General features: G+C 44.6%; 1 protein-coding gene across 2 annotated transcripts in view; it reads left to right on the forward strand.

The window, feature by feature from the left end:
• Nucleotides 1–23985, forward strand: part of cntn2 (contactin 2) — a 226451-nt gene that overhangs the window by 36354 nt on the left and 166112 nt on the right. The window lies entirely within an intron of this gene.

Raw genomic sequence — 23985 nt, forward strand, 5'->3', positions numbered from 1 at the left:
TATTGCATGCAATTCTGGTCTCCTTCCTATCAGAAGGACATTGTGAAACTTGAAAGGGTTCAGAAAAGATTTACAAGGATGTTGCCAGGATTGGGGGATTTGAGCTATAGGGAGAGGCTGAACAGGTTGGGGCTGTTTTCCCTGGCGTGTCGGAGGCTGAGGGAGACCTTATGGAAGGGTTACATAATTATGAGGGGCAAGGATAGGATAAATAGGCAAAGACTTTTCCCGAGATCAGGGAGTACAGAACTAGAAGGCATAGGTTTAGGGTGAGAAGGGAAAGATATAAGAGACCTAAGGGGCAACTTTTTCACGCAGAGGGTGATACGTGTGTGGAATGAGCTGCCAGAGGGTGTGGTGGAGGCTGGTACAATTGCAACATTTAAGAGGCATTTGTATGGGTATATGAATAGGAAGGGTTTGGAGGGATATGGACCGGGTGTTGGCAGGTGGGACTAGATTGGGTTGGGATATCTCGGCATGGACAGGTTGGACCGAAGGGTCTGTTTCCATGCTGAACATCTCTATGACTCTAATTGTGTAAACTGGAGTGAGACTGTTTCTCTCCATTATGAACAAATCAAGAGAAAGGAAGAAAAATTGGATTGTATTTCATTATTCGCAAACTCGCCCAGAAGTGTTTTAGAGCCCATGTAATACATTTGGAATCTACTCATCAAAGTGGAAAAAGGAACAACCAGTTTGTACATAGCAATATTCCATAAATGCTTTTGTAATAATGACTGGGTAATCAGTCTCGCAATATTGATTGCAGGATCAGTATAGTCCAAGCAAGCAGCCAGTACTCTCATATTCTGCTTTGAAATAGTGTCATGGGAACTTTTTCACCCTCCTGAGAGAGTAGAGAGAGATTCAGTTTCTTGTTTCACCTGAAAAATCCACGAATGAAACTGTTAATGCAACTATGAAATTAGAATAAAATAAAACAAAGAAAGGGCTTAAATTGAAACAGATATTTCTGGAGAAACTCAGCAGGTCTGACTGTATCTGTGGAAAGAAAGCATGGTCAAAGTTTCAATCAGAATGAAGCAATTTGAAATAAGACAATTTGGTGAAGTTATCCTTGATGATGCATAACCAATACTGTTGGTCTTCAAAATGAAATCAACAAATCACCATAGGCTATGATGAATAGGAAGCACTCCACCCTGTTTGAAAGGGACAGTGTTTATATAGCTTGAGGGCAGCACTCCATATCAAGCCTGGGGCAAGGAGTTAGCTCTCCGTGAACCACCACACGGATGGAACTTATATCATTGATTTCACTCTGTACCATACACGTGGCATCTAGCCAAACTGAGCTAACTGAACCCCAGGCAGCAGGCTGAAGTTTGATTGTTTTCGTCTATGAACTTGAACGAGATTTTTGAAGAAGTAACTAAGAGGATTGATGAGGGCAGAGTGGTAGATGTGATCTGTATAGACTTCAGTAAGGCGTTCGACAGGGTTCTCCATGGGAGACTGACTAATAAGGTTAGATCTCATGGAATACAGGGAGAACTAGCCAATTGGATACAGATCTGGCTCAAAGGTAGAAGACAGAGGGTGGTGGTGGAGGGATGTTTTTCAGACTGGAGGCCTGTGACCAGTGGAGTGCCACAAAGATCAGTGCTGGGTCCATGGTTTTTCACCATTTATATAAATGATTTGGATATGAACATAGGAAGTATAATTAGTAAGTTTGCAGATGACACCAACATTGGAGATGTAGTGGACAGCGAAGAAGGTTCACTCAGAGTACAATGGGATCTTGATCAGATGGGCCAATGTGCTGAGGAGTGGCAGATGGAATTTAATTTAGATAAATGCAAGGTGCTGTAATTTGGAAAAGCAAATCAGAGCAGGACTTATACATTTAATGGTAAGGTCCTGGAGAGTGTTGCTGAACAAAGAGACCTTGGATTGCAGGTCCATAGTTCCTTGAAAGTGGAGTCACACGTAGACAGGATAGAGAAGAAGGCATTTGGTATGCTTTCTTTTATTGGTCAGAGCATTGAGTACAGGACTTGGCAATCATGTTACGGCTGTACAGAGCATTGGTTAGGCCACTTTTGGAATATTGCATGCAATTCTGGTCTCCCTCCTATTAGAAGGATGTTGTGAAACCTGAAAGGGTTCAGAAAAGATTTATAAGGCATTTGCCAGGATTGGAGGATTTGAGCTATGCGGATAGGCTGAATAGACTGGGACTATATTCCCTGGAGCATTGGAGGCTGAGGGGTGACCCTATAGAGTTTTATAAAATCATGAGGGGCATGGATAGGATAAATAGATAAAGTCTTTTCCCTGGGGTGGGTGGGTCCAGAACTAGAGAGCATAGATTTAGGATGAGATGGGAAAGATGTAAAAGGGGCCAAAGGGACAGCTTTTTCACGCAGAGGGTGGTGTGTGTATGGAATGAGCTGCCAGAGGATGTGGTGGAGGCTGGTACAATTACAGTATTTAAAAGGCATCTGGATAGGTATATGAATAGGAAGGGTTTAGAGGGATATGGGCCAAGTGTTGGCAAATGGGACTAGATTAGGTTGGGATATCTGGTCAGCATGGACAGGTTGGACTGAAGGTCTATTTCAGTCCTGTACATCTCTATCACTCTATGACTTCTCCCTATTCATTCTTTAAGGTGTTTCCACCCATATTTCCCTGCTTTCATTCCTTTAATATCCTGACAACTGATGGTGCATTTTCACCTGCAAGTTCATGCCTGCTGTATTGTCCCCTCTCAATCCCTCCTCCAGCCGCACCTCTCACTGTTTAGCTCGGGCTCTGTGGCAATGCTTCCCACATGCTCCACACCAGAGGTTTGTGAGTTCTGTTCGCGTTCCAGGGACCTGAGCACAAAATCTCAGTTCTCTGACAGAGTCCTGTACTGTGGGATGGTAAATTGAGAATCCAAATGTGCTCAGAAAGAAAAATATAAAAGATTCATCATGCTATTTAAATAACAACAGAGGAGTTCTTCTGCCATTCTGGTTAACATTTGTTCCTAAGACAATAGCTGAAGCAGATGATATGTTAATTTAGAGTCATAGAGTTTTAGGTTATGGAAATGAGAAGCTGTTTGGCCCATCATCAAGCACCTATCTATTCTAATCCAATTTTCCAGCGCTTAACCCATCACTTTATATCCTTTAGCATTTCAAATGTTTATCCAAATAGTTCTTAAATATTTTGAGCGGTCCTATCTCTATCATCCTTTCAGGTAGCAAGTAACAGAAACCCCACTGAGTAAAGTACTTCTTTCTCGAACCCATCTAAACCTTTTGCAATTTAATTTAACTCGATGTTCCCTGGTTATTGATTCCTGTTTTAAAGGGAAAAATTTCTTCCTATCTATACAATTAATGACTCTTATAATTTTGTACACCTCAATCAGGTCCCTTCCCAGTCTTCTCTGCTCTTAGTAAAACAATTACAGTCTATCTAATTTTACTTCAGAGCTATATTGCTCCAGTCCAAGCAATATCCTGGTGAATCTCATCTGCACCCACTCTCGCATAACCACATATAATGTGGCAAGCAAAACCATACATCGTATTCCAGCTGAGGCTTAATATTATATACATCTCCATCATAACCTCACTGTGCTTGTATTGAATGCATCAACTAATAAAGATGTGGACGAGCCAGTGTTGGACTGGGGTGAACAAAGTTAAAAATCACATGACATAGATTATAGTTCAACAGGTTTATTTGGATGCGTAGCTTTCCGAGTGCTGCCCCTTCGATAGGAACTACCACAACCATCCGATGAAGGAGCGGCGCTCCGAAAGCTAGTGTTTCCAAATAAACCTGTTGGATTATAACCTGGTGTTGTGTGATTTTTAACTTTGACTAATAAGAGCAAAAATCTCACATGCCTTCTTAACCACCTCATCTGCCTGTCCTGCTGCTTTCAAGGATCTGTGGACAGGCACAACAAGATCTCTCTGATCCTCTGTACGTCCTAGGACACTGTCACTCATTAAGGGTTCCCTTACCTGTTAATCCTCCCAAAATATATCACCCCGCATTTTACAGGATTAAATTTCCATTTTTCACTGTTCTACCTATCTGACCAAACATAGAAACAGAGGAAATAGGAGCAGGAGGAGGCCATTCAGCCCTTTCAGACTTCTATGCCATCCTATAATCAAAGGCTTTCCACTTCACTCTTTTATCACACCAACAATTTGTATGTCATCTACAAATGTACTGATCATACCGCCTATATTCAAGACTCAATCATTAATGTACACAACACACAGCAGGGTCCTAGCACAGAACCAGGTGGTACACCATTGGGCACAAGCTTCCAGTCATAAAATACAACCTTGAACCACCACCCTCTGCCTCCAGCCACTGTGCCAATTCTGGATCCAATTTGCTAACTTCCCTGGATTCATTGGGTTTTTACCTTCTTGACCACTCTCCCCTGCAACCTTAAAAGCCTTACTGAAGTCCATGCTGTGGGCTGACCCACAATCTCCTTAGGGAAGGAATTCCTTACAAAACAATGCTGACTCCTCTTGATTAGAAGAGTCAGCCAAGTGGAAAATAGTTTGTCGCTCAGAATTTTTTCTGGTGGTATCCCTACCACTGACATTAGACTCACTAGTCTGTGGTTTCCTGGTCTATCCCTACCATCCTTTGTGAATAATGGTACCACATTGCTGCCCTGTCCTGGCACCTTTCCTGTGGCCCAAGAGGGTTTGAATATTAATGCCAAGGCCATGCAACCTCTTCCCTTGCCTCCCACAGCAACCTAGGATACATCTCATTAGGGCCTAGGGATTTACCCACGTTGATGTCTTGTTAAAACGACTAATACCTCTTCTCTTTCAATTGTAATTTGTTCAAAGCATCATAGCCACCCACGCACCACTTTCTAGACCTACGTTATCCTTCTCAGTACTTAACACAAACGCAAAGTACTCATTCAGAGCCTCATGTACATCCTCCAGCTCAACACACAGATCGTCTCATTGGTCTCTAATGGATCCTACTTTGTCTCTGGGTTTCCTTTTGCCCTAATATACCTACAAAACCCCTCTGGATTTTCCTTTAATTTACCCACCAGTATTTTTCTGTGCTGCCTTTTTGTTCTCCAAATTTCTTTCTTAAGCAACACATTGCACTTTGTATATGTCTCTCGGACTTGTGGGTTTTTAAGCTCTCAGTGTTTTCCATCAGCTTCTCTTGTTCCCTTATTCCAATCCTGTCCATTCCTTGACATCCTGAGCTCTTGTTGCTCCCACCCTTCACTTTAAAGGAACATGTTGGCCCTGCACTCTCACTATTTTCTTTTGAAAGACACCCACTGCTCTGATGTAGATTTTCCTACAAGTAGTGACTCCCAGTCCCCCACTTTGGCTAGATCCTGTCTTATCATATTAAAGTCTGCCTGCCCAAAATGCATCACCCTTAGTTCTTCTTCCATTTCATAACTACCTTTAACCTTATTGAGGTTTGGTCATTGTCACTGAAAGGTTATCCCACTGACCACTTGTCTACCACTCGTTTGCCTTCACTGACTGGAATTAGGTGCAGCACCAGCTTTCTCTGGTAGGAATTTCTACGTGCTGGCTTAAGCAGCTCACCTGGATACATTTTTAAAATACCATCACTTCCAAACTTTGTTTATTTATTTTATTGTGGGACTTTGCTGTGATGTTTGTACGCTACACTTTTGAAAAGTGGGAACCTTAACTCACGGCCTGCAAAGGTGGTGGAGGCAGAAACCTTTGTGACATTTAAGAAGTATTCAAACATGCACTTGCAATGACAAGGTAGACAAGGCTTTGGGGCTGGTGCTGGAAAATGGGATTAGAATAGTTAGGTAGTTGTTTATGACTGGCACAGACGCAATGGGTCTAAGAGCTTTTTCTGTGCTTTAGATCTCTATGACCCTCTGAGTCTATAATCATAAAGCACTTTGGGAAGGCCTGAAATTCTGAAATTGAGAATCAATATCACAAGTTCCTATCTATGCCTTTCGAAAAACCATTAACTATCAGTGTCTTTTTCATAACCTTTCCAGTTCTCCCTTTTCAACTTCCTGCACTCTCTCTCCTCTTCCTTTGCTGTCCATCCGTACAGCAACACCAGCATTGTTATCAAAAACAAGAAACTGTTTCTGTGCCGACAGCTGCTTTATATTGACGTCAGTAATGGTTCCGTGCTATCCACAGCCCATGACAAGAGAGATACGATTGTCAAAGCCCATTGACCCTTTAATTTCAGATAAAACGTTGCCACTGCAGACTGTGGAAGAACCCTTGAGGGAAGAGAAGTCTGAAAATGATTTTCTAAATTATTAATGAACCTAAGGCTGATGGTCAGAGGCAGAGGTACTTGGGGCTTGTCGGCAATGAGCTAGTTTCACAACCTTGCTCCCGGTGCTGGCAATTTTGGATGGGGTCATGTTTGAGATTTGGTCAGGAGAACCCACCCCCATGAGGTCAGGTGCCAGTTTGTTTCAATAGAGACTTTGTTAAAAGCACTTAATGGAGGCCAGCTGGAATTTGGTGCTTGGGGCTGTGCGACCCTGGTAGGTCTAGTTAGTAAAAAAAACCGAGTTACTGGTAAAGTTAATAATTACTGGCTTAATACCAACAGCTCCAGCTCCACCTCCCCCCCACCCCCACCCCCACCTCTGGAGTCCGTGCCAGCACCCTTTACCATCTGATCTCTGACATCGTCACAGTGGGTGGAGTTATTGACATCGATCCAGACATTAACCCTTTCAGATCTATATGGATGGGAGGACTTATGGGGGAGGTGACAGCCTAGTGGTATTATCACTGGACGATTCACCCAGACACCCTGGTAATGTTCTTGGGGGTCTGACTTTGAATTCTTCCGTGACAAATGGTGGAATTGGAATTGATTAAATATCTGGAACTAAGAGTCTAATGGCGACCCTGGATCCATTGCCGATTGTCAGGAAAACCCATCTAGTTCATTAATATCCTTTAGGGAAAGAAATTGCCATGCTTACCTGGTGTGGTGTACAAGTGACTCCAGACCCACAGCAAATTGGATACTTAGTGTAATTAGGGTTGTGTAGTAAATGCTGGCTTCGCCAGAGACACGTAACGAGGACATGCCGCAACCAAAAGGACTAGCCACACTACCATACATCAAGAGCATTTCCGAACTGACAGTCAGACTACTGCGACCACTAGGACTCATAACAGCACACAAACCAACAGCCACTCTCAGACAACAACTCACCAGAATGAAGGACCCGATACCCAGCATGAGCAAAACCACTGTAGTGTACAAAATCCCATTCAAGGACTGCACAAAACACTATATCGGACAAACAGGAATACAGCTAACGATCCGTATCCATGAACACCAACTAGCCACGAAACGACACGACCAGAAGCGGCAGGGACAGGCCACTACAAATGGCGGAGGAAAGATCACAGAAGCGCTTCACAGGAGGCTCCCAAGCACTGAGGATGTCACCTAGACAGGGGACGAAACGTCTGCAACACAAATTCCTAGCTCGGCGAACAGAACCACAACAACGAGCACCCGAGCTACAAATCTTCTCCCAAACTTTGAACCCCCTTCCCATGAATGAATTTTCAAAAACTTTCTAATCGGCCACCATCTTCTGGGGTTGGGGACGGATGAACAGTTCAACTGCCTGGAGGGGAGTATTCAGTGGCAGGGGTTGGGTGACCACTACTCTAGGCAAGTCTGCAGACCTTTTCTGCCTTCCTGAGTATAGGTGCAAACAAAGACCACCCCATGGAGTTGGACACCCTGTCTCACCTCCTCATTTGAGAGCCCACCCCTGAACAGGGCAATTGTTTCCAAACCAAAGAAGTTGCTGCCCTGGTGAGAATCACAGAGTGTTTCCCTCATTGGGGATGGGAGGGGAGCATCTCAAAATTGAACAGTCCCAACTCCTGCTTCATATCTGAAAAACGTGAATTCAGCCCCAAACCTCTGCCTTATTTTCCCTCCGCTTCTGAACAGTCGGCTGAAGCAGTAACAGCCAGGGAGAAATATCCATCGAGTAAAAATCTGCAAGGAATACATTCTCAAAGGAATTAGCCTTTTCAAGCCGCTATCATGCTCACCATTGTAATCTTTTCTAATGAGTAATTCATCAGGAAGAAAGCAAGAAAAGTTCTTTTGAATTTGAGCAGCTTCAATAGCCCAAGAAATTCACCAGCTTGTCAGAATGGTAGCGTTATAAATGTCTCCATCTTTTGAAATTATTATCTACATGACACTGAGCCCTCAGAGACTCTTCAATTGTTGGGTGAGTAATTCCCTTGAACATTTTCCTTTGAGGATTAAGAAAAATTGAAAAATTCTAAATTCAGCTTCAGCAGAAAGGAAGGATTGGCAGACTGGGTAATGCTGGTATACAGTCAGGCAGTCAAAGGATAATTAAGGAGTTTGGTTGGGTTTCTTCTCTTTATTGTCTGAATGCAAGCATCTCAGGTTTGTCAAAACTAAACTAGCAATTGCTGGAAAAGCTCAGCAGGTCTGGCAGCAGCCATGGAGAGAATCCAGAGTTAATGTCTCAGTACAGTGATCCTTCCTCATAACTTTTCTCCAGGATCACCCCGCCCAAAACATTAACTCTGATTTCTCCCCACAGATGCTACCAGACCTGCTGAGACTTTCCAGCAATTTCTGTTTTAGTTTCAGGTTTCCAGCATCCACTGTTCTTTTGGCTTTTATGGTCAGGTTTGTCATCTGGCTCCTAACTAAACTGAGCACCCTGTCAGAACTAAACTGAGCACCCTGTAAGTGGGTGGCACAGTGGTTAGCACTGCTGCCTCACAGCGCCAGAGACCCGGGTTCAATTCCCGCCTCAGGCGACTGACTGTGTGGAGTTTGCACATTCTCCCCGTGTCTGCGTGGGTTTCCTCCGGGTGCTCCGGTTTCCTCCCACAGTCCAAAAATGTGCAGGTCAGGTGAATTGGCCATGCTAAATTGCCTGTAGTGTTAGGTGCAGGGGTAAATGTAGGGGAATGGGTCTGGGTGGGTTGCGCTTCAGCGGGTTGGTGTGGACTTGTTGGGCCGAAGGGCCTGTTTCCACACTGTAAGTAATCTAATCTAAACTGTCTTTAAATTCGATTTTTCCCATTTCACACTGAGCCAGCATTTGTTGCCCATCCCTAATTGCCCCCACGAGCAATCTTCTTGAACTGCTGCTGTCCCTGTGGTGTAGGTACACCCTCAATGTTGTTTGAGCTGGATTTCCAGGATTTCAAACCAGTGTGCAGTGCTGAACTATTGCTACCTGCTGGGGGCAAGATTAGAGTGGTGATGGAAAAGCACAGCGGATCAGGCAGCATTTGAGAAGCAGGAAAATCGACGTTTCAGGCAAAAGCCCTTCCCTAGGAATGAGGGTATTGCTATCTGCTGCCAATTATATTCTAAGCTCAACAGAGTGCACCAGACTTTGGGAGCTGATCTCCCCAGTGCTGGCTAAAAGTTTGGAAACAAACAGCCTGGCTGACACAGTGACTCAATGCAGCAAGAGGGACATGGCTTTGAACCCAAGCCAGATTAATTATGTTAAAGCAGCATAGAGCTTGACAGAATAGAAGGACATTTAGCTCGACTTGCTTTAGATGTATGTTTGGAAAAGTTGTTCCAATTTAGTGACTTCCTACATTCTGTTGACCTGATGTCACCGAAAGCCCTACTGACTGGTTCTGAAAGCACACCAGTTCCTTGTGCTTAATCCTGGTGAGGAGCAACTTTGCAATATGTGGCCAGCAGCATTGAATGACCAGACTGTGCAGATAAAGAGATAAAGTGGAATATTACCTGTTTCCTCATTACCACAAATTGATCAGCCTGCGAGGATTAGACAAGTGCTTTCAGATGTACTTATTAGAACCTTTTTAATATTTAATATGCCTGTGAGTGAGATGAAATTGAAGACCTCATTGTACGTTTAATAACATAAAATTATAACTGTCCCTCTTAATGTAAATGTTAGCTGAAGTTGGGAGAGTGCCAACAGGATGTCCAACTTCACGAATTGGAAGGCTCGCAATTAGCCTCCCACGCTGTTCACTAGTATCCATAAAACTATAATATCATAGATTCCTTACAGTGTGGAAACAGGCCATTCAGCCCATTGAGTCCACACTGACCCCCTGAAGAGCATCCCACCCAGATCCACCCCTCCACTCTATCCATGTAACCCTGCATTTCCCAAGGCTAACCCATCTGGCCTGCACATCCCTGGACACCATGGGCAATTTAGCAAGGCCAATCCACCTAACTTGCACATCATTGAACATCATAAGGATGGAAATCTGAAGTCCTTACATGGTCTAGTCTTCATGTGACTCTAGACCCACGACCCTTAACTGTCTCTGAGGCCAGCCTTTAAACTTAAGTGTAATTAGGGGAGGGTAATTAATGTTGCTCTTCCCAAAGTCACCTGAAAGAAGTTTTTAAAAAGCATTGGAGGGGTGATTGGATCCTTGCTGCACAGATGCTCTCTCTGTCAAAGAGCCAACGAGGTTGAAGAAGATAATCTTGTCCCTTTGAGGGGTTAAAACTCCATGTTAGTTGGTGGCATCCTCATTCTTTGGATGGTATCCTGGTGTTATGGGACGATAAGGGTTTACCAGTAGGAGTGCAATGAACATCCCTTCTATATCTCTCCATCGCAATGAGTGCCACTGACTGATCCAGGTAACAAGATTAGATAGGTATACCAGCACACAACATGAATATGAAAGCCAACCTTGAAGAACAGTAGCTTCTCTGATGCCGAGGCATCTCTCTGCAACTCAATGTTTGGCCGATGATCGGGAACAGGGATTTGCTTTGAACACCATCTCATCTCAAGCGCCCATCATGCTGTTGTCGTTTTCCTCATGGCCTGTGATTTTTTCTATTCACTCATGGATTTATAGCATGGCTGACTGGTCCAGAATACAAGGTCCATTCCTAGTTGTCCCTTGAGAAGGTGTTAGCGAGCTGTCTTTCTGAACCACAGCAGTCCAAATGCTGTAGGAAGACCTGCAGTACCTTTAGGGAGGACTTTCCAGCATCTTAACCCAGCGACAGTGCAGGAACCACAGTTTCCAAGTCAGGCTGGTGAGTGGCTTGGAGCAGAACCTACAAGGTATGGTGTTCCCATGTATCTGCTGCCCTTGTCCTTCTGGATGGAAGTGGTCACGGGTTTGGAAGGTGCTGTCTAAAGACATTTGATTAATTTCTGCAGCGCATCTTGTAGATAATACACACTGCTACTACTGTTGGAGGGAGTAGGTTCTTGTGGATGTGGTGCAAATCAAGCTGGTTGCTTTGTCCTGAATAGTGTGAAATTTCTTGAGTTTCTTGCTGGAGCTGCACCCATCCAGGCAAGTGGGGAGTATTCCTGACCAGTGCCTTGTAGATGGTGGATAGGCTATGGGAGTCAGGGTTAAGGTACTCACTTCCTAATCTCTGGTCTTCTCTTGTAGCCAATGCTTCCTCCATTGCAACCTGAAGTTCAGGTGCCACACTGCCAGCTTGGCATCCTGTGCCTATTCCTGATGCAATGACAAAGAAGAACATGATAAGGTACCACTCTCCTCCATGGCCAATGGCAGTTGCTCCAGTACGTTTGTCTTGGGATGTGGGTGTCACTGGCTGGTCAGTATTTATTGCCCGTGCTAACCTCTGAGTCATCGTGCCACCCTTATTTTGTTTTAATTGACTTCAAATTCCACATTTACCATGGCAGGATTCAAGGGCAGGTTCCCAGAATGTTAACCGAGTTTCAGGATTAATAGTCTAGCGATTACACCCCTAGGCTATCACCTCTCCATTACGCATTGTAGATCTCAGGCTGTAAAGATCCTCAGGAATACTATGTCTCTGGGCCTCTCTGAGAATTCAGTAAGCGACCTTTGCTCATACCCCTGCCATGTTTAGGAGCAACATGCTGCCTGAGGTCCCTCAGCCGATCTCACTGCTGGTGGGTGAACACCCGAAGACCTCCTGAGAGGGGTCGAGGGCATTGAACTCAGAGCACGGCCAATGGGCTGAGGAGTGGCAGATGGAGTTTGATTTAGATAAATGCAAGGTGCTGTATTTTGGGAAAGCAAATTAGAGCAGGATTTATACACTTAATGGTAAGGTCCTAGGGAGTGTTGCTGAACAAAGAGACCTTGGAGTGCAGGTTCATAGCTCCTTGAAAGTAGAATCACAGGTAGATAGAATACTGAGGAAGGCGTTTGGTATGTTTCCTTTTATTGGTCAGAGAATCGATTACAGGAGTTGGGAGGTCAATTTGCAGTTGTACAGGATATTGGTTAGGCCACTTTTGGAATATTGCATGCAATTCTGGTCTCCTTCCTATTGGAAGGATGTTGTGAATCTTGAAAGGGTTCAGAAAAGATTTACAAGGATGTTGCTGAGTTTGGAGGATTTGAGCTATGGGGTGAGGTTGAATAGGCTGGGGCTGTTTTCCCTGGAGCGTCGGAGGCAGAGGGGTGACCTGATAGAGGTTTATAAAATCATGAGTGACATAGATAGGATAAATGGACAATGTCTTTTCCCTGGGGTGGGGGAGTCCAGAACTAGAGGGCATAGGTTTAGGGTGAGAGGGGAAAAACATAAAAGAGACCTAACGGACAACTTTTTCATGCAGAGGGTGGTACGTGTATGGAATGAGCTGCCAGAGAATGTGGTGGAGGCTGGTACAATTGCAACCTTTAAAAGGCATCTGGATGGAAAATGAATAGGAAGGTTTGGAGCCATAGGGGCCAGGTGCTGGCAAATGGGATTAGATTGGGTTGGGATATCTGGTCGGCGTGGACAAGTGGGACTGAAGGGTCTGATTCCATGCTATACATCTCTATGAGTCTATGTCTGGCCATTTTCCACATTATGTCCAAGCCACTTGACCACATTCCACTAGCTGCTGACCAGGGCAACAGTGCCCAGTCACAGCGGCTTGGTAGACATGGATGCCTTCCTCCTTCAGAGGATGGGAGTGCGAGGCCCTCCCTCCTCTCCCTCACAACCTCCAGAGCTCCAGCTGATGAACAGGCTTCCCAGGGCACAAGACCCCTCTCTCTGTTTGGATTATGCATAAATCAAAGTTTTCTGAGATCTCTCACTCACAGAATCACAGTGTCAGTGTGTGAGAGGAGGCCATTTGGCCCACTACCTGGGTGCATTGCCTCTCCTGGGATGGAATGGTGGCTCAGTGGTTAGCACTGCTGCCTCATAGCACTAGGATCCTGGGTTCAATCCCAGCCTCAGGTGACTGCTTGTGTGGAGTTTGCACATTCTCCTGTGTCTGTGTAGGTTTTGTCCAGATGCTCTAATTTCCTTCAACAGTGCAAAGATGTGCAGGTTAGGGTGGTTTGGCTGTAGTAAATTTTCCATAATGTCCAGGCTAGGTGGATTATCAATGGGGAAATGTGGGGTGGGGTGGGGTGGGGTGGGTCAGTGTGGGATGTTTTTTGGAGGGTTGGTGTGGATTTGATGGGCTGAATGACCTGCTTCCACACTGTAGAGATTCTATGATTCTTGAAATGAGCGTCATGCTTTAGTGCAATTCTCCTGCCCGTTCCCCAGATCTGGTCTGTTTAAATGTTTATCCAGAGCCCTCTGAATACCTCAATTGAACCAGCATCCAGTGCGCGACAGTAATGGGCATTCTGTCTTTCCCCCTCTCTGCACGCATTAATTGCTCGCCAAATCCACTTCCGTACAGGGAGGGGTCACTCCCCTCTGTGAACCTCTGGACCCATTGACGTTACCCCTCGTGAGAGGTTAGGGAAAGTGGAGACAGCCCTGGCTTCTGTTTCCTGCCTCAACAATAAAAATCCTGCCATGTTTTGCTGCCCCTGACTGTGTCATTCATAACCTACAAAGTTATTCACAAATGTGACGATTGGATTGAAATGTCAAATACCCAGAGGGCAGAAATCTGTTAACAACTCAGTTGGGAAATGTGCCCATGAACTGCTGAATTACTAGCCAATGTGTCTCTGAGGCTGTTTGGAACAATCCTCAATTTTCCAGTGTGATGTGCTCACCAGCGTTCCTTGTGAAATTTTACAATGCTCTGCAGGACGCCATTAGATTGGAAAATGCTATCATACCTGTCCTATAATGGGAGGGAATGTTGCAATAATTGGATAGAATTATATCGAAGCTAGGGCACACAAGCTGGTCAAGTGCCCCCGCTGCTAGTATTCACACCCTGGCAGTTTCTCACTCCACACCAATCCCGATTTCTTCTACTTCCTCCCTCACATAATTGTCCAACTTTCCCTTAGCCACAACTAAGCCATTAGCCTCAACATTCTGAGTAGTGGAGAGTACCATATTATAACAAGGACTGTAGAGCTGAGGATTAGCAGTTCATCCATTAGCACATTGCTTAGGGAGACAACAGTCTAATGGTATTGTCACTGGGCTGTTAATCCAGAGACCCAACTAATGTTCTGGGGACCTGGGTTCCAATCCTACCATGACAGATAAAAATCTGAAATTGAAAGACTAGTGATAACCTTGCAGCTGTTGTTGGGGAAAACCCATCTGGTTCACTGATCTTTAGGGAAGGAAGCTGCCATTTTTAGCTGGTCCGGTCTACATGTGAGTCGAGAGTTTGATGCTGGAAAAGCACAGCAGGTCAGGCAGTATCCAAGGAGCAGGAGATTTGACATTTTGGGCAAAAGCCCTTCATCAGGAATGCTCTGGGATGCTGCCTGACCTGCTGCGCTTTTCCAGCACCACGCTCTTGACTCTAATCTCCAGCATCTGCAGTCCTCACTTTCACCTGGTCGACATGTGAGTTCAGACCCACAGCAATGTGACTATTGGATCGAAATGTCAAATACCCAGAGGCAGAACTCTGTGAACAACTCAGTTGTGAAATGTGCCCATGACCTGCTGAATTGCCAGTCAATGTATCTCTGCGATTGTTTGGAATGATTCTCAATTTTCCAGTGTAATGTGCTCACCAGTGTTTCTTGAGAAATTTTATAATGCTCTGCAGGATGCAATTTGACATGATAATGCTGTCATACTTGCCCTATAATCAACTATGAGCAGTTATGGATGGTCAACAAATACTGACCTAGCCAGTGACGCCCTCATCCCATGAATGAATTTAAAAAAGAACAGAGCTGAATGGCCTATTTCTGGTTCCTACATCACATGGTGTAATGGCTCTGAATTGTTGGTTGGATTTATCAGTGGTTAGCTTTCACTGACAGCACCTCATTATGTTCTCATCTGTATCTTCTTTAATCCAATCTATCCAATTCCTTTCATAAGTTTGGGCCACCCTTCAACCTTCCATTTTCTGCAGAAAAGTGCTCCCACCTATTTGGTTGATTCTGTGATATAGTCCCCTCAGTTACCGAATCATTCATACATGTCTACTTAGAAACTTGCTCACTTTTCACAGTACAGAGACCAACACTGCTGCTCCCTGTGTGCTCTAACCAAGGTTCAAGACGATTCTCCTGAGAGCTGCAAACTGACAGCAAAGTTTTAAGCTCCTGCCTACAAAGCAATCATCAAACAACCAGGATCAGCACAACACTGAACCTTTGTAGGTGCAAGAATCCTGCAAAACTTTACCTGAATCAGCAACACTTTTGTTGGCACTTTCACTGCAATAATGTCTTTCAGCATTCTTAACATTTAGTAATTCTGAATAAGCAATGTTCTCAATGACATCTTACCTCACACTCAGGCAACCTGTCCATCTTAGAATTAGAATTAGAGTATCCTTTATTGTCATGTATTCTCAATTATAAAAGTGCAGGAGTACAGTGCCTCTAATGGTGTCACCTTAGGTCCAAGTACTGAGGTACAAATCCTGGATTCAAAAAGAGGGAGAAAAAAGAAAAGTGCTTGCATTATTGTACACAAATAAGACATAGCTAAAAAGGTAATCATTGCAGCCATGTAAACAAATGACACATAAACATTACATTGCAGTAGCTCAGTGCAGTGGTTTCCCCATGCAGTCTTAGCGCTTGTACCAAACCCCAGTCCAACGACCATCCCTGTTCCGGTCTCCCCTCTGGGACTGTTCCCGCCCTCACCAGTCTCCGGGACTGTTCCCCCCGGTCTCCGGGACTGTTCCCCCCCCCCCCCCCGGTCTCCGGGACTGTTCCCCCCCCCCGGTCTCCGGGACTGTTGCCTCCTCGTCAGTCTCCACTCTGAGACTAACTCCAGGATGAGCCTCTGGAGTTCTCCAGCATCTCCAATTCCCCTCCGGATAAGTTGAAGTCATTAGATGAAAAGAAAGGAAGAAAGAGGAAAGAAAAGAGAGACAGAACAGAAAAAGAAAGAAAAAGGAACAGACGGAGCAGAAGAGTGGGGGCTGGAACATTTTGCCAACTTTAAGAGTATTTAAATGGTCATTGGATAGACATTCGGATGAAAATAGAATAGTGTTGGATAGATGGGCTTCAGATTGGTTCCACAGGTCGGTGCAACATCGAGGGCCAGAGGGCCTGTACTGCGCTGTAATGTTCTATGTTCTGTGTTCTGTTTTACTTGTCAGGTTAATTCCAAGGCAATGGTAAATCAATTGAAGGTGCATTTGTATGTGACTTTTCTCCACAACCGACCCACGGTCTTTCAGACTCTCCCCTTGGCCTCTCGTCCTATGACCAGTTCCATATTACAGCTGAGTCACTCTTTGATGTTTCTGGATGCTACTAAGAGAAAGTGAGGACTGCAGATGCTGGAGATCAGAGTTCAAAAGTGTGGGGCTGGAAAAGCACAGCAGGTCAGGCAGCATGAGAGGAGCAGGAGAATCGACGTTTGGGGCATAAGCCTTTCTGGATGCTAGTGGCTCGCTCTCCAACAACAATGTCAGCTTGCCTTTATATAGCATCTTTAACAGAGTTGAAATGCTTCTCAGGAGCAATATCAGGGAAAAAGATGGCATTGAGCTCTGAAAAGAGATATTAGGACAGGTTATCAAAACATTGATCAGAGATTTCCGATTTGAGTGGTGTCTTCAAAGAAGCGCTAGTGATAGAAATTCAGAAAGGTTTATGAAGAGAATTCAGAGCTCAGAGCCTTGACAGCAGTAGCTAATCATGGAGTGATTTTCACAGATATTCAAGAAATCACAAAACTGTGACCCAGTTTATTCATAAGGTAATCTAGAAAACATTTATTCATCCAAACTATGCACATCTCTCTACAAAGCAGCAGACAGCTCCTGTCAATAGCACACTACCTGGCTAAAGTGGAGGTGCTGACTGGTCAGTTCAGTACCAGTGACCAATTCAATTGTCTTATTGGCTAAATGAACAGGTTTGTACACCTGACTATAATAGCCAAAGGCTGGCAGTGGTAGTGTCCTTACCTCTGAGTCTGTGTTCAAGTCCAACATGCTCCAGACATACGTCATAATAGGGTTCCCCGGCTATTCCCACAAATGAGGGGGAGCTGCTGGTGGTCATTTTTGTTCTCGTTGGCGCTCTGGGCTTTGCCCCCACCAATGCAGCTACGTCTGAATCCAATCCTGGCCAGTTCTGAGCAAGGGTCGCCGCACCCAAAATGTTAACTCTGCTTTCTCTTCACAGATCTGCTGAGCTTTTCCAGCAACTTCTGTTTACGTGTCATAACATCCCAGAGCCGGTTGGTTTGAAAATACTCCTCTTTGCTTTATGTGAATGTAGTGCAGAATGGACAGCCTAATGGCATCTGGCAAAGATCATAGTAGTGAATCAGCTATTCCATTTATGCTGCATCTTGTTTAATTCCTTAAAAAGGCCTTAATTTGCACATTAGAAAAGCGAGTAGAAACAGAAGGACACTTAATTTACTTTATTTTCTGCCATCCCTTTCTCTCCAGCGTACCATCTTGGTGAAGTGGAGTGAGCTCACTGTTTTATAGTTCCTTTCATGACCTAGTGATTCCCAAAGTCTCTGACAGCCATTGAAGGACTTCTGGAACGTAGCTAGGAGAAAGTGAGGACTGCAGATGCTGGAGATCAGAGTCAAGAGTGTAGTGCTGAAAAACCACAGCAGGTCAGGCAGCATCCAGGAGCTCTTGCCCCAAACGTCGATTCTCCTGCTCCTCGGATGCTGCCTGACCTGCTGTGCTTTTTCAGCACCACACTCTTCAACTTTTGTAATGTAGCCACCACTGTAAAGGAGCAAATGTGTCAGTCAATTTACATATAGTAAGCTCCCACAAACAGCAGAGTAATAATAATCAAATATTCTCTTTTGCCGGAAATGTTAGTTCAAGGTTAGAGCACACACAGACACCAGGAAGAACCTAGGCAGAGGCAAAGATGCTGGAGATTAGAGTCTAGATTAGAGAGGTGCTGGAAAAGCACAGCGGGTCAGGCAGCATCCGAGGAGCAGGAAAATCGATGTTTCGGGCAAAAGCCTTTCATCAGGAATCTTTCGGGCGTTTGCCCGAAACGTCGATTTTCCTGCTCCTCGGATGCTGCCTGACCTGTTGTGCTTTTCCAGCACCACTCTAGTCTTGACCAGGAAGAATCTGCCTGTTCTTTTTTTGCAGTAATTTTTTTCACACTCCCAGTGAAATATGAGATTCTTGACTTACTGCCCCATCCAAACGACAGTGCAGCATTTTCTCAATGTGCACATTATTTTGCGCTTAATTTACTGGAGAAGGACTAAAGCCCCCAACCAGAGACAAGAGTAGTAATACTGAGCCTAGACTTGTATCTATTATCCTCATGTCGTGGGCGGCATGGTGGCACTGCTGCCTCACAGCGCCAGAGACCTGGGTTCAATTCCCGCCTCAGGCGACTGACTGTGTGGAGTTTGCACGTTCTCCCCGTGTCTGCGTGGGTTTCCAATCTAATGTTCTTTAATAATTGTTTGTTTGGTGCCATCAACTCATTGCAAAACAATGGGTAGGAAAGAGAATGGAAGTTTCAGCAGATTTGAGAAGAGGATTGGCCAATCAGTCCCTCAAACACATTCTGTCTTTCAAAGAAATTATGGCTGATCCTTGTTTCTGTTCTTGACTTCATTTTTCCTTACAGCCTGGTCAATTAAATGTTTACTGATCTTGCATTTCAGTTTAAAATCTATTCTTTGTGCTTTTTGAGGAGAGTTACTCATACCGGCAACCTCTTTGAGAAAAAAATCTTTTCTCCCTTCTCTCAGGAATGGTCTGGCTCTGATTTCCCAGTTTTCTCCTCCAACACTGACTTCTCAAGTATTCATGATTAGCAGACGTGCCTTTTGCTGCCAACGCCCTAACATCTGGAATTCTCTTTCACTTTTCTGTATCCATCGTCTCCCTTTGCAACATTCCTTAAAAAGCAACCTCTTTATCTGAGCTTTTGATCACCTGTCCTTATATTGTTTTAAATAACTCGATTGAAGTAACAGTGAGATGTAGATAGCTGCAGATTCGAGTGCCCATTACTAGAGCTGAACTAAGGTCAAGACCAACAATGGTTGAGAGATTACAGAAACATGGATAGAATAGAGAAATCGGGGTTATTCTCATTTGAACAGTAAAGGGGATTCAGCAAGGGGATTCAAAACTATGAAGGATTTCGGTAGACTAACTAATATTTTCAGTGATTGAAGGGTTGATATACAGAAGGTGTGGATTGACAGAAGAACCAGAGTTAACATGAGGAAAACCGTTTCATTGTAATGAAAGAATTTAGACTCTGCTACCCAACAGGGTGAAGGATACAGATTCCAAAGCAACATTCAAAGACCGTTGGTTATATACTGGAAGGAGGAAACATTGTAAAGATCCATTGAAAGGGAAGGGGAGGGAGACAAACTGAATTGCTCTTAGAAAGAGCTGTGCAGGTACCATCAGTGGAGTGGTTTTGTTCTCTCCTGTGCTACTCAAGTGAATCTGTGACACTCAAGTGGAGTATGGCATTGTGACAAATTCTGGTTGCTTGATGAAGTGGTAAACCAAGGCAGTCTACTTGGTCTGGATGTTTCGATAAATGCAAGGAAGGTGTAGAAATGCTGAGAGTATGGCCCAGTCGTCCCTGTTTCACTAGAGAGACAAATAAAAGGCCTTGTGGTAACATCCTCACTCTGGACATTGGCACTTGCTTGATTGCATCATTGTCCAAGTGAGGGACTGCAAAAAATGTTCACATCATCTCCCCCTAGTGACAGGAGCTGGACTATCGGTGAATCCCGTCTGCTCTCTCCATCAGCCTGGCCCAGAGATTCATTGTCAGTGGACCCGGGAATCCTGGACAGAAAGACCTACTCAGACAGCTCCTCACAGGAGAACTGGTGACAGACACTCAACCAACAGAAAAAATGGAAGGTCAACAGCACCTGGTCTGCCCTTAGCTCCGCCATGAACAGAAAGAGTGTAGGTCTCTCTAACAGGAAGCATTGAGACTGGTCTGACGAGAATAATTAGGAGATCCAGGAGTGACTAAATCATAGCATAAGGCAATCCTGAACTGGAAAAATTGTGAAAACCCAAAGGAAAGAAAGCAGGGAAAATAAAGAGAGCTGTGACCTAAAGGACGGATGGAGAGCAGAAAGTGTGCAGGAAATCCAGTAACCTGCTGGCAGCCGTGAGGCATGTGCACTCTTCAGAGCTGTCAGGACCATTGATGGTCCATGCAAAGCAGAAACCACCAGACTGACAGCTCATTATTGTCAAGGACAGAGAGATGTTCAATGCTCAGCCCTTGGCCGCATTGCACAAACACACTAACAGCCACGAGATAAGCACTGCCCCAGACTGACATGAGGTTGGTAAGGCCAACCGACAGCTGAGAAACAGCAAGGTCACCAGTGCAAATGGAGTCCCTGCCAGAGCACAAATCTATAGCCTCATCTCTTTGGTTTGGAAGGAGGAGAGCGTGCCATCTGATCTCCAAGATTCCATAATTGTGACTAGCCTTAAGAAGGGAGATAAGACTGATTGTGGAAACTACAGAGAGGTCTCCCTGCTGTCCCTCACAGGGAAAGTGATTGCAAGGATCCTCCTCAATCATGTTTGGCTGCTCCTAACAGAGTCACAAAGTGGGTTCCGTCCATCAAGGGACAAAATGAACACGAACTTCACATCAAGACAAATTTGAGATAAACACAGAGGGCTGTGTCAACCTTTCTTCATTTTCAGTCTTCAACTTCACAAAGACCTTTGGGTTTGTTGACCAGGAGGGGTTATGGGGCATCCTCCTCACATTTCACTTCCCTCAGAAATTCATCACCATCCTCCCACCCGTTGTATGGCAACATGCAAGCCATGATCCTCAGCAATGGAACCTAGCACACAGTCAATGTGTGTACACACTGGGGTCAGGTAAGGCTTGTCATCATACCAATTGTCTTCTGCATCTCCCTCACTCACTCCCTCAAAAAAGCTGGATTGGAGCTTCTCGACTGGGTGAGAGAGAAACTAATCAAGCTTCATCTCCTCCAGCCAATGAAGACTACCCCAACCTCTGTCTTCGAGCTGCAAAAGGCAGACAATGGTTAACTGTGTAAACTCAGAGGTTGTGCTCTAACCTATCATTGACACATTTATGGAGGCACATCAGAGAATGGGCCGTAGCTTGAATAAGTTCCTCTACCAGCCTGCTCCTCCCACACAACGCTGCCCCTAATTATCAAGATCCATGGACAATACAGATCTGTTCTCATTCCTACAGAACCTCCTTTCAGGAAGAGCAGACATTGAAGATGATGACGGTGTTCAACATCGTCTCCAGTGGTCCAGCATAGCATTCCAGTTTGATGACAAAGACCTCAAACCCTGAACCAATCCCGTGGTCTACAGGACAGCAGAATCATAGCCCTCCTGTATGCCATCAGATCACCAAACCATAAGAAATAGCAACAAAAATCAGCCATTCAGCCCATCAAGTCTGATCTGCCATTCTGGTTGATCTGATGATCCTCAATTCCACTTTCCTGCCTTTTCTCCATAACTCTTTAGTGATTAACAATTGGTCTCTCTCAGTCTTGAACATACTTAACCACCCAGCTTCAATAGGCCTCTGTGGCAAAAAGTTCCACAGATTCACTACCCTTTGAGAGACGAAATGCAATTTCCTCAACGATTGGATGAGAATGTCTTGCAAGAGGCCACCCAAGCGGGTGAAGAGGATACCCATGAAGGTCTTAATCATTGTGAGCCACTCTGACAGACCCAAGCATCCCACACGCTGGCCTCTCCAACTACCTGCTGAAGGGCGCACCGGCTCAGCATAGGATTGTTTCATCACTTCAGGGCTCCCACTTCCACAGAGAAAGAAAATCATTCTAGGTCTTGAGATCATTTTTAAGGGAACATGTCTCCTGGCTTTGGAAGTTTCAGAAGATGTAATGCTTTAAGTCGAATATGGCTTCATAGAATTCCTACTGTATGTAAGCAGGCCCTTCAGCCCATCCTTCCGAACAGAAAGATGTTGTGAAACTTGAAAGGGTTCAGAAAAGATTCACAAGGATGTTGCGAAGGTTGGAGGATTTGAGCTATGGGGGAGGCTGAATAAGCTAGGGCTGTTTTCCCTGGAGCGTCAGAGTCTGAGGGGTGACCTTATAGAGATTTATAAAATCATGAGGGGCATGGATAGGATAAATAGACAAAGTCTTTTCCCTGGGATCGGGGGAGTCCAGAACTAGAGGGCATAGGTTTAGGGTGGGAGGGGAAAGATATAAAAGAGACCTAAGGGGCAACTTTTTCACGCAGAGGGTGGTACATGTATGGAATGAGCTGCCAGAGGAAGTGGTGGAGGGTGGTACAATTGCAACATTTAAGAGGCATCTGGATGGGTATATGAATAAGAGAGGTTTGGAGGGATATGGGCCGGGTGCTGGCAGGTGGGACTAGATTGGGTTGTGATATCTGGTCGGCATGGACCGAAGGGTTTGTTTCCGTGCTGTACATCTCTATGACTCTGAGTACATACCAACCCTCTGAACGCCATCTCTACCCTACCCTAGTCCTGTAACCCTGCATTGCACATGGCCAACACACTCAACCTGTAGACCTTTGGACTGTGGGAGGAAACACACACAGACACAGGGAGAATACACAAACACAACACAGGAATTGAACCCAGGTCCCTGGTGCTGTGAGGCAGCAATGCTCACCACTGAGCCACTGTGCTTCCCATCCTCCTGGGTGGGAAATTAAACTCCAGTCTCCTACTTGACAGGCAAAGATACTAACCACAATACAGCCAAAGACTTCTTCAGAACAGCTCTGAGAAAGAGTCATACTGGACTTGAAACATTAGCTCTGTTTCTGTCTCCACTGATGCTGCCAGACCTGCTGTGTTTCTCCAGTATTCTCTGTGTTTGTTTCAGATTTCCAGCATCTGCTGTATTTTTTGTTTATTTAGAAAGATGTATCAGATTCCTCACCACTAGTCAAAGAGCACTAACTTGATCAATGCTTCTTTCTGAATATACATCACCAAATGCAAATTAAGTATCAGTCTCCTCATTTGTTTTACAACCTTCCTGTGTGGGTATTACCATGTATATGAAAACAATGTCAGAATTTCCAAAGTGGTCCATTGTGTAAAATGCTTCAGGAAGCCGAGTACAGGATAGGATGCTGTGTAAACAAAATTCATTTAATTCTTAAGCTCTTAGTTTAAACTAATGTGAGGAGGTAGACTGAAATGTTATCTGGGAAATCACATAATTGTACCTGTTTAATCTCATTAACAGCACCAAATAATTATCTGTGAGGTATTTGCTGAGACTGAATGTTATCTTGTTCATTGCTCTCTATGCAAACTCACTTTTTTCCACCCATTACTATCTGAAGCCTGTAATAGCAGCAGAATCGAGACAATGGAGCCAGATTAGGAGGTGTGATGCAACATTTTGAATAAAGATTTTTTTATTTCAAAAATATACTTTATTCACAAAATACTTTGATGATCTGTACAACTGGACATGCCATACATATGTAAACATTCCATTTATTTGCATACCGAAACAGAGTAATCATTCCTATTTACAGGTCTGTACGATTACATTTTTAGCTGAGGCGTCAGC

The sequence above is a fragment of the Chiloscyllium plagiosum genome, chromosome 26 (genome assembly GCF_004010195.1).
Source record: "Chiloscyllium plagiosum isolate BGI_BamShark_2017 chromosome 26, ASM401019v2, whole genome shotgun sequence".
NCBI lineage: Eukaryota > Metazoa > Chordata > Chondrichthyes > Orectolobiformes > Hemiscylliidae > Chiloscyllium > Chiloscyllium plagiosum.